We start from the raw sequence: 8,019 nt of genomic DNA on the forward strand, positions 1-8,019 counted from the left end.
CACAAACAGTCCCAATTGAAGAGACTTCAGAAATTGTTCCTATCTATGATGGCACTCAAATCCAAACAAGTAGCAAATGGTGAAACCAATATACTGTCATGGAGGACTGTGTTCCATGGACAGGGATAGCCACTAACTGAACTCTACACTGCTGCATCGAATAGATGCCACTTTTGAAAATTCTTTTTTTTTTTTTTTTTTTTGTAAATGAAATAAAATCTTCCCATGTACCTTTGTCCATCAATATTCTCTAACTCGTTACACAGTTATCGTTTTGAAAACAGAAAATACCTGGTGAGCAAAAGCATCTATCTTTCTTGTAGGCAACTCCCAGTCCCATGTGGCATAGGGAAGACACCAAGAAGAAGATGCCAAAACCAAAGCTCTACAAAAAGATTAGATAAAACCCATAAGAGTTGTCTAATCTTGCCTTGGTTTTGCCAGCCATATGCAAACAGCTGACAAAAATGCAGACGTTCACATTACATCTGCCAGATGCATGTAAGTATCTGTGTTTCAATTTAGATCAGTGACCTTAAATTTTTAAAAATACAATAAGAACTTGCTTTATTATATTATTGGTTTTTCTTATTTATTTTTGTTCAACTATTTTGTAATTGAGTTTTAAATTCAATAAGAGCTAAATACTAATTTTTTATAATTAAAATTAAGCTGTTTACAGATACCATGGGAAGGTATTTGTTCCATTTAAAGGCATGAGTAACACAGGGTTAATTGTTAATTATCCCTAAAGGTACTCAGAAAAGGCTGAATTATGTCCTATAACATATAGGTGCATACTTCATTTTTTCAAATTCTAAATATACTCTAGGTCTCGATATTCTAGATTCCATTTAAAAAAAAAGAAAGTTAGGTTAATTAGGTTAGGTGCATCAAGAATTTGCAGATAAAGGAACCACTAGGTGGCAGTGATCACAGTGTACTGATGTGGGATTTACTCAAAGGTAACTACCATCAGGGGTAAAGGAAGTGTTTTTGCTTACATAAAGGTGACTGCAAGGTTGTTTTTAAATTCTATTTTTTTATATTTTTCTATTTTATATTCTATTTTTTAAGTTTTTAAATTAAATTCTGTTGATGTTACCAACAGCAAATTCTAAATGGGAAGTATTCAAGGAAGTAATCTTATAAGCTACTAAACTTTTTGTTCCTAAATACGGTTCAGAGTTTGGGCCTAAATGGATGTTACATGAACTAATGACACTTGTGGCAGAGAAGAAAAGTGCATGAGATGCATATAAATTATCAGGAGACAGAGAAGTCTATGGTAGATATAAGCTAGTTTGCAATCAAGTCACAAAGGAGGTCAAGCAAGGAAAGGCAGATTACAAGAAATATTTGGCAAAGGATGCAAAGAGGAACAGCAAAGATTTCTTTACTTATGTAATCTCTAGAAGGAAGGGGGATGAATCAGATCGGTCCACTTGATATCGATGGTTTGACTGTTGATGATCCTGCTCAGGTAGCTGACAAACTGAATGAGTATTTTGCATCTACATTCACACATGAGCATGAGGAGCTATTAAAGGAGGAGAATGCCAGAAGTTTATCAAACTATAACAGGGAGCTAAAGGATTTTGTAATAACTGAGAGCAAAGTGGAGGAGAAATTGTTGAAGTTAAACATAATAAAGATAACTGGGATGGAAGGGATCTACCCAGTTATATTAAAGGAAGCAACAAAGGAAGTAAGCAAACTCTTTGGCATGACTGAGAGCACCTCCGGACTAAGGAGAGGTCTCTATGGACTGGCGCCTCCGTAGCCAAGTGGGAAGGAGCAGCAGTGCATAGCACACGCTTCTTGATTAGACCGGTGTTCGAGCCCATCACCACCACCAAATACGGAGGATGCGGAAAGGTCAGGGAATGACCACCGCATATCCCGGAGCAATATGGCCTTAGTTGCTAATGCTCCTAAAAACCAAATAACAAACAAACAAGTCTATGGACTGAAGATGTGCTAACATATCCCTAATTCAAAAAGGAGGGTCAAAGGATGACACGAGTAATTACTGACCTGTTAGTTCCCCAGAACTTCTGTTCCGGGGAAAATAATGAAGGCATTGGTTAAAGAAGCACTAAAGGATAATCTAGACAAGACTACAGTTATAGTTCAGACACAACATGAGTTTGTTAAGGGGAAGCCTTGTATGACCAATTTGATTGGATACTAGGACATGGTCACAGAGGAACTAGATGCAAAAAATAATTTTGATATCATATACTTGGATTTCAGGAAAGCTTTTGATACTGTTGCACATTGAAGACTACTGTACAAACTGGAGCAGTATGGCATTAAGGGCAGTTGCTACAATGGATAAAAGGATGGTCGAGTGGGAGAATACAAAGAGTGGTAATCAATGGATACTATTCTTTGTGGATTAATGTTATTAGTGGAGTCCCCCAGGGTTCAGTCCATTGTTATTTTCTGTACTTATCAATAATATATACTGAGTGATCACTGAATTATGACCACCCCTATGAAAACTGAATGCAACCCATTGACTATGTGAGGCACGAGAGTGCAGGGTTAGTCAATCTATGCAGCATAGATAAGGTATCAATGGTTCAGTAGGTAGTAAAATTCCAATTGTGATGAGTAAAATCAAGGATTTATTGGACTTTGATAAAAGGCAGATTGTGGGTACTCGACGAGCTGGTGCCTTGATTTCCAAAACGGCTGACTGGTGGGGTGTTCGAAAGCCGCTGTAGTTAAAGTGTATCAGGACTGGCATCAAAATGGTCAAACAACGACCCGACGGCAAAACTGCAAAGGTCAGCAAAAGGTCGATGTTAGAGGTGAGTGTCGGGTCCAACAACTCGTACAGGCAAACAGGCACAGCACTGTTGAAGAGTTGACTACCCAATGCAACATGGGCCAATGCAGAACAAGATGTGGCATGACCATGCACTGCACGCTTGCACGTACGGGCTATACCAGCAGACGACCCTTACGGCATCCTCTCCAAACCAAGGTTCATCAGCATAAAAGACTCACCTGGTGCAAAGAGCATGCAAATCGGATGTTAGAAGACAGGAAGAAGGTGTGCTGGTCGGATGAGTCATGTTATCTACTCCACACTGTGGATGGTCGTGTACGGATTTGGCGTCAACAACATGAGGCTCTTGATCCATCATGCATGGTATCAAAAGTGCAGGCCAGTGGAGGTGGTTGTATGGTGTGGGGCATGTTTCACTGACAGGAACGTGGACCCCTGGTGCATGCAGAACAGTGTATCAGTGGTCTCAGCTATCGTCAACTGCTTTGCTGACTGTGTAAACCCTGCTCTGTTACACTTTTTCCAGACTGGCAATGGTGTCTTCCAAGATGACAATGCGTGAGTCATCGGGCACTTGTTGTGCTAGAATTGTTTGAGGAACAGTTCTGACTTCCAGCATATCGATTGGCCTCCAAATTCCCCAGATATCAATCCCATAGAGCACTTGTGGGACACTATGGAAAGGCATATCAGGCATCTGGATACACCAATCACCTCCATACCTTCACTGCTGACTGCATTACACACAGCCTGGTTGGCCATACCTCCCAAACGCTTCCGACATCTTGAATCAATGCCACGTCGGATAGTTGCTGTACTTAGAGCAAAAGGCGGACCTAAGGTGGTCATAATTCGGTGATCACTCGGTGTAGATAAAGGTACATATTGTCAAGGTTTACAGATGATATGAAGGTTGGCAGGGTTGTTAATGATGGTAATGACAGTACACTAATGCAACAGGATCTAGAAAAGTTGAGCATATAGGCTAAAAGGTGGCAACTGAAGTTTAACATTCAAAAATGCAAAGGACTGCAATAACCCCAGAGTAACATACCAACTGTGCAGTACTATACCCAGGAAAGTGAAGAATGAAAAAGAAATGGGGGTAATTCTGCAGTCAGATAAGTTTTCTGAACAGCGCAGACAGGCTGTAAGAGTAGCTCACGGAGGTCTTGTCAATGATATACAGGAATTCTGCTGACATCGATAAGGAGTTGATTATCCCCTTGTATAAGATAATAGTGAGGCCACCTGGAGTATTGCATACAGGTGTGGCCTCACTACATCTTTCCTAAAATGAAGCTTCATTTTAGGAAAGATGTAGACCTGTTGGAACAAGTACAAATGAGGGCAACAAGATTTGTGAGGGGAACAAAAGGTTTCTCTTACCAAGAAAGACTTAAGATCTGCAAATTGCAGTGTCTGGAGACTAGACACCTGCAAGGTGAGCAGAAAAAGAGCATGGAAAAGTTAGAGCAATAAAAAGTACTGAAGCCTACAAATTGATCTGTAATAGTGCCACAGAAAAGGTTAGGCTGGCAAAGGCAGATTATGCGAAACTGCTGGCAAAGGGGATTGGGGGGGGGGGGGGGGTAAGGAATTCTTCACATACAGTTGTGCCCAGTATCTGCTGATTCAGTTACCCGCAGTTAACCATAAAAAAAAAAAACCGAAAAACTTAATACGTACTACTCGCGTGTCCAATACGATGCTTCCTTTTATTTTTTACAATGTCGTGTATAGTTTGGTCACAAACATTATAATGGTTCTTTAGAGAATTAACAGATACACCGTTTTCAAACTTCAGAATAATTTCAAGTTTTTGTTTAATTAAAAGAACAACTCTTGTGTTTGCCCATCATTTTCGCGATTTCTAAGCAAAAAAAAAAAAAAAAAATTCTGATATCCTTGACATAAATAATGAAACAAAATGGCCTTTTGTGGTGCAACGGAACACAACAATCAACGCGCCGCACTAAATCAAACTAAACATTTGGTCTTTTTCTTTTTTTTTGTTTTGAGCAGTAGGTGTGAAGGCAGAGGGGGTTGCAAGATAATGGGCACACTAATCTCCCAATGACGACTTATAACACCGATTCTTGTCACTTATTTAAGACTTGCAAAATATCTGTTTATACCTCTTCTAGTTATTACTTGAATTTTATGATTTCTGGTGTTTTTTTGTTTTTTTTTTTAATTTGGAGCCTTGAAATGTCCTGGTTAATCCAATCTCGGTAAATCGAGAGTCTGCTGTACTTTATTATTACCATTTTTAATGTTGGTAATGTCTTACTGTGTGTTTATACTTTATCAATTAAACTTTATTATATGTATGTATGTACAAGAAAATCGCATTATATATGGGGTCAGCAGGTGTTCACTTATATCCGCGGTTTCAGTCATCCACTAAGTATTGGAACGTATCCCCTGCGGTCTTGTAGGTCTTGGAACGTATCCCCTGCGGATATGGGGGGGAGGGTCTTACTGTGTATAAATGCAAAGAGGAGGACAAACCAGATCGGACCCTTATGTAATGGACGTGGGATAGTATTAGATACCCCCAACTGAAGTTGCAGATGAACTCAACAGCTATTTTGCAGCAATATTTACAGAAGATTTGTTATTTGGTTTTTTTTTAGGAGCATTAGCAACTAAGGCCATATTGCTCTGGGAATATGCGGTGGTCATTCCCTGACCTTTCCGCATCCGGTGGTGACGGGCTCGAACCCCGGTCTAATCAAGAAGCGTGTGTTACGCACTGCTGCTCCTTCCCACCTGGCTACGGAGGCGCTGCATTTACAGAAGAAAAACCCTTTACATCAATGAGAAATTATGGGAGTGAAGTTAAAAAAAAATGTAATGATGTTGAAATTTCACATTTATTTAATGAAAAAACTAAGCTGTAAAATAATGTGCAGAAATTTGCCTTTAGCCAGCTGGAACAAGCTTCCATCTGTCATTGTGGAAATTGACAACTTAAATAAATTCAAGACAGAATTAGACAAACTTTTGGAATGTTTGGATGAGTGAAATGGGAAGTTTTTTTTTTTTTTTTTTTGGCTGGTGTTGTATAAGCTTGCTTTCTTGCATCATATGCCTCTACTGATGCTAATTAATGATCCATCTCTAACAAAGTCTCTCTACTCTCTGTCCCAAATATTCTGTTTCTGTTGCATGCCATTTATACAGATATTCCCATGGGCACTGTTCTTTTGAACTGGCTATAATTCTACAATTCCCGTTTTCTCTCTCTCTCTCTCTTCCAAACCAGTCTAAACATGCGTCACACACAGTCAGCATCTTATTACTGTCCAACTTTGAACTCACAGAAGCAACTTTTCTTCTTGCTCATTTATTCCTTCAACTTCCATTTTCTTGAACAACTTCCCTTCATACACATTTCCTGATAATTACAATTTACAGAAATTCAAGTTTAATGTCAACATGTATCTTCTTTCATCATCTTAACATTCAACCCATCCATGGTACTAAGCACTATACCTCTCACACTTGGGGGTTTCATAAAAAAATAAACTTCAACTATACAGGTATGCTGCATAATATTTTAATCTCTCTTAAAAACACTTATACACCATGTACATTGTCTAATTACTTTTAAATTAATGAATTAAATGTAAAATATATATCCCAACACAGTCTAGTACACTAATTACATCTTTTTAAATGGCATTTCTGAATGCACAATGGAATTCTATCATCAGACCAAAATAAAACTAAACTAACCAAACTAAAAGAAAATTAAATAAAAGCTAAAATAAATTAAATAAAAACTAAAATAAAATTAACTAAATAAGCAGTAGCAGTTTTAAATTCGAAATATTGTAATTCAATAAAAGCAATAACATAATAAAAACAATGTACACACAGTAGCTCCTTCAGCAACTATGGGAAGAACAGCGCAGCAGATAGTTGCCAAATAACAAGTAAACACATGATCAGAGGTTGATAGAGGAATGGAAAAGTAAAATAACCTGAACTGAGTATTTGATATAATACTTATTTACATGCCAAAGTCAAATGTTTAGAAAATAAACACTCCGTGACTTTGCAGACCCATGCCAACTGGTTTCGGTCATCGTTCCTAAGCAAATAAAGTGTAAATATATTTTCATACTCCAATATTAATTATATCAAGTAAATAAAAAAAAAAAGGATACTAATCGCTAAGTTAATCGAAACGGAAAAAAATGTTCAAACTCGTACAATAAAGGCTTCTTAGCTGTTTGACTGCCAGACGTCAATCAACGGTGTCAAGTATACAATTTCTTGAAGGGCTTCGAGTCTAATTTTATTAATTAATAACTACACATGTTGATATTATATCTATCTCATGACATCGCCAAAATTGCATGAAGTTTACAATTACATTTATTGCGTCTTCTTATGCAAAAATTTTTTTTTAAAATTTGTAGCCGACAAACAATACGGAAAAATCAGTGTTAAGCTACGGTAAAGAACAGAACCAATCACAAAGCTGAAAACGAGCTCAATAACTAATAACACTGTTAAAAATAAAAAACATGTAGCACTTATAAATATTATATATACGCACACTACTGTATGATCTTTATTTGGAACATTTAAACTTGCCTTAAAAAAACATTAATCCAAACTGCAAATCAACATCGCAATCCGCACGTGGTTAGTTTGTGTTGCAACACCCATAACAAAGTAATGCCAAAAGAGGGCGTCTTCATTCAATACCAATCCACAAACCAACCGATCAGCGCATGTCTTCAATTTTTGGATCTTGCATGAAACCACAAATTTGAATTAAATGCACACGCATGGGATTAAAAAGAGACTAAACAATACAGATACAATTTATTTATTATTACATATTATGATTTATTTACAAGTTATTAAATATATATATTCATTATCTTCATCACATGAAATGAGTTCATGGAATTCATCGGGAGTTCAGTTTTTCAGATTTACTTTTCAGTCATGTTGGACAGACAACTTACGTTATCGAAACCCGCTAATATTCGTAAAATCGGACAGATGCTATACTTTTTTGATTTTCTCTTATAAAGAATCTGAGTCCTCATTTTGAATTAAAATCAAATCATAATTTTGAAATTGAACCAAATCACAAATAAAAATGGAATACTAAATAAAATAAATAAGATCTTAACATTATATTTTAAGTCAAGAAATCTCTTACCTGAGATATTTTCCAGGAATAACTGCAT

General features: G+C 37.1%; 1 protein-coding gene across 1 annotated transcript in view; it reads right to left on the reverse strand.

The window, feature by feature from the left end:
• The window catches only part of sud1 (Prolyl 3-hydroxylase sud1), a 153,243-nt gene extending 145,736 nt beyond the window's left edge, over positions 1-7,507 (reverse strand). The window contains exon 1 of the mRNA XM_090374392.1: positions 7,412-7,507. The gene's annotated coding sequence lies outside the window, so the exon portion shown is untranslated. The remainder of the gene's footprint in view (positions 1-7,411) is intronic.
• Between the last annotated feature and the right edge of the window lie 512 nt (positions 7,508-8,019).

This window comes from Mastigoproctus giganteus, chromosome 5 (assembly GCF_048544385.1).
Source record: "Mastigoproctus giganteus isolate SK-2022 chromosome 5, ASM4854438v1, whole genome shotgun sequence".
NCBI lineage: Eukaryota > Metazoa > Arthropoda > Arachnida > Uropygi > Thelyphonidae > Mastigoproctus > Mastigoproctus giganteus.